The sequence below is a fragment of the Leptinotarsa decemlineata genome, unplaced genomic scaffold (assembly GCF_025532065.1).
Source record: "Leptinotarsa decemlineata unplaced genomic scaffold, Ldec_3_MD MMD2_tig00001064_RagTag_RagTag, whole genome shotgun sequence".
NCBI lineage: Eukaryota > Metazoa > Arthropoda > Insecta > Coleoptera > Chrysomelidae > Leptinotarsa > Leptinotarsa decemlineata.
Window position 1 is genome coordinate 7,202,472 of NW_027412558.1, and position 3,863 is coordinate 7,206,334.

Below are 3,863 nucleotides of genomic sequence, written 5' to 3' on the forward strand. Positions count from 1 at the left end.
AACAGATAAAATTAAATTACTGTGAGAAGTGCTGAAAATGAAAACTACTGAAATAATTAAACGATATGTTGAAAATAGAATAACTAAAGTACGTCTTTTTGTAACTTCAATTCAGTTATCAAATTAATATGTGAAAATTGCTGTCTTTTTAGCAGCCAATCTTTAGACCACCTGCGACGTTTTTTTTCTATTTTGCCTTTTCATCATTAATGCCGCTGCCACTGCCAGTTTATGTGCTCGTTTCATCGTGTCGCTGTCCAAACTACCTGCGAACTGGCTTTGTGACCTGACAATCTATGAACGCTTCGTCCCTACAATTTTCCACGCACAATTTTACTCGCCACGGTTAAAATTGTCGGGCAACATTGCAGTGTATGGCGGCCTTTAGACATAGGTATACATTTGCAGAAAACAGGAAGTAGCAATGTTACTAACTACCACTCTAATTGACGATGGGTATAGGTACATTAGATTTCGTTTAAATATTTCCGTTTCAATGCTCTTTTGAATTTTTTCAAAGACATCAGAAATTGAGTTGTACACTCATGCGATCTGGTATGAAAAAGATTTTTTGAATAAATTATTCACGGTGTACAGGAAATGTTAGTCTTCCTTTGTAACGAATGTTGATATTGTGAACATCTGAACGGTATGACAATTTCTTGTCCTGCCTCTCACCAACAAACTAAACATGCTAAACAGCTGAGACTGGCAAAATATGTTCAAGACGAGTGTACCATCTTCGAAAAACGAAGCCTGTGAAATTTGAACATCCACCTTATTTTTTTAACAAACCTTGTTTGCTCTGCTAAGAGGGCTTGAAATTTGTTTATGAAAAACGTATAACTGCTATCATTTCAATGTTACGAGAAATAATGAATTATTAAATGAATTACTTACCGAAAAGGAGTTCCTGTGTGTTGAGTATATACATATTTTTAAAATATTAGACATATTAGATGCATAATAAAAATAAAAAAACCAAAATAATTGAATTTTCGAGACATCAACACTACACAAAGACATGAACAAAACGAATGGCTTTATCTATGATACTGATAAGGTGGTGTCTGTCTTTTTCAATGGTAGAAAAAAATTAGTGTGAAAAAAGCGGAATTGTTTAGGTATTTTACTTATAAAATTGAAATATGCCGTATTGAGACTATCGACATGCCTTCTAGTGTCAACACTATCGTGTTTAAGGATATGTATATTTTTTGTTCATCTCTGCTTTTGATTTGTATGGTTGTTTTGTTTCGTATATTCATTTTTTCAAAGTGGTTTTAATTGTTTTTATTTCTGTTACGCTCTATTCTATTTCTCCGTTCATCCTCAAACACAGTTCTTCATTTATGTTCTCATATCACACTCTTCCATGCTTACTATATCTTTTTTCAACTTCCACACTTTCATTCATGAATTTGTTTCTCTTCACAACTTCAATCTTTTTCTCTCTAATTGAAATTGCAATCCCAAATTCCCATCTTCTATTATCTTAATCTCCGATCAGTATTTTCGATATCCAATTTGAATCTTCTCTTACCCTTAGTTTTTTGTTTCTCAAATGCATATTGCATCCTAATTTGATTTTGATTCATGTTAATTTCTCATTGGGAATATCAACATTTTCAGTTTTATACATTGAAACCTTCATTTGATTTCATCATTTTATAAATTATTTTGTTATATCGTTTCATCTTTGTGAATATTTTCTAGAATTCAAAATCAATAAAATTAATTATCGTCCAATTTCTATTCTTAGCGCAATCCCTAAAGTTTTTTAGAGCATCAGTTTTGATTACCTTTCTTATGACTGCTCCCCAAGTATAGGGACCCAACAATTCGGATTTACATCCAAAAAGTGAGCTGAACTGGGTCTGATTACCTACGTTGATTTTCTGTCTGATGCTCTGTCTAAGGGTTTGCATGTTGACTCTGTGTACACTGATTTCTCCAAAGCTTTTGACAAAGTTAATAATAAGCTATTGATCCATAAACTTTGTTTATATGGTGTTTATGGGCAAATATTGCAGTGGCTCAAGAGCTATCTTACGGAAAGAACACACATTGTTAGAGTTAATCATTACTATTCTCATACCATCGCAGTTACATCGGGTGTTCCACAAGGTTCACATTTGGGACCACTGTTGTTTAACCTTTTCATCAACGATCTAATCAGCTGTTTCCATGAAAGCGAAGCTTTGCTATTTGCCGGCGATTTAAAATGTTTTAAAATCATTAAAAGTGAGGCTGATACATTGTGTCTACAAAACGATATAGATTGCCTATCTCACTGGTGTCCGCAAAATGGTATGTGTTTGAATGCATTCAAATGCCAAATTCTTCGCTTTTATCGAACATATCACCCAATCGCTTTCGAATATAGTATAAATAATCGGACCCTACATTCTGCTATTGAAACTAAATATCTAGGTGCGATCCTAAACTCCACACTTAGCTATAAATCACACATTTCCACTGTAATTCAAAAATCTATGAAGATGCTTGGCTTTATAAAGAGAACCACTCGTGATTTCACCAACATCACTGCTATTAAATCTCTTAATTTTTCCCTAGATAGATCTCATCTCAATTATTGTTCCACAGTTTGGTCCCCTCATTACGTTACACAAAAAGTGAAACTCGCCGTACAGTACAATTTCCTGCGATATATTGCCTTCAAGATGCGTGTATACTATGACTATACTGCATTGGAATGCATTTTGAACATACCTTCTCTTGAGGCTCGCAGAAAATATGGAGATTCAATACTTCTTTTCAAAATTATCAATGGGCTAAGTATCAGCCACGAGCTTCTCTCCAAAATATGTCCCCAGTCGACCAACTAGACAGGTGCAAACGTTTTATGTTTCTTTTCACAGATTCAATTATTCATATAACAGCTTTATTCCCAGAACTCTTCGATTGGCTAACTCATTAAATAACCTTCAAATCTTTAATATATCAGTTTTCCGCTTTAAAAACCATATTCTTCACTTATAGCCATATAATACTCTCTGCTTGTGTTGTTGTATTGTGTCAATCAATCAATCAATCAAGATATGCTTTATTGTCAGAAGAACATAATTCTCGTAGACAAAGCTATACAATGTGATATGGTCAAACAATTAGTAAGATTACATCTACGTAAAAAATCTCAATATCTAAATCATAATACTTATATACATAAATTGAGATTTATACATGTTTTACAACTCTACACATGATTTTTATATTCTTATATGGATACATGCTGAGATGTTTTATGAGCAGCCCACGTAGTAAACATACAGTTATTAAGATAATAAGTCAAAAGTGGAGGAAAAATATTCATTAAGGGTATAAGGTGAGATTTCAAGCAGTAGTTTTTTGGACGATTTTCTGAAACGGTTAATGCATGCGCTGTCCTTTATAACTGTCGGAAGATGGTTGTGAATTTTAATCCCATTACTGTAACTTGCCTGTACTGTAACTTGCCTGTAAGAATTATATTACTTCATATTGTTATAGATTTTAATTTCCTCTCAAATAATTTACTTGTTATCTTACTTCGGAATTGTATTATTCTTAAAATTTACTTTTAATCCACTGTTTCGCATCAAGTACTACATAGCATTGTACAACTTATATTTGAATTGGGCTTGCCCGTGTATATATATATATATATATATATATATATATATATATATATATATATATATATATATATATATATATTTATATAAATAAATAAATAAAACAAAATCTACATACTTTATTATAATTTATTAATAATGATTTTATAGCAGGCTATCAGTGACCGCCAACGACTGTGTGAATAATAATAACAATTAACTCAAGTCTCGCAGTGAATGAAAATATCC

At 32.3% G+C, this 3,863-nt stretch overlaps 1 protein-coding gene across 4 annotated transcripts in view; it reads right to left on the minus strand.

Moving 5' to 3' along the window:
* Window positions 1–1,058, minus strand: part of LOC111518167 (cyclin-dependent kinase 3) — a 32,531-nt gene extending 31,473 nt beyond the window's left edge. For 3 of the 4 annotated variants that reach the window (XR_012465517.1, XR_012465515.1, XM_074175604.1), the window contains exon 1: window positions 901–1,058. The gene's annotated coding sequence lies outside the window, so the exon portion shown is untranslated. The remainder of the gene's footprint in view (window positions 1–900) is intronic. The other variant, XR_012465516.1, reaches the window with a different exon arrangement.
* Window positions 1,059–3,863: the final 2,805 nt, after the last annotated feature.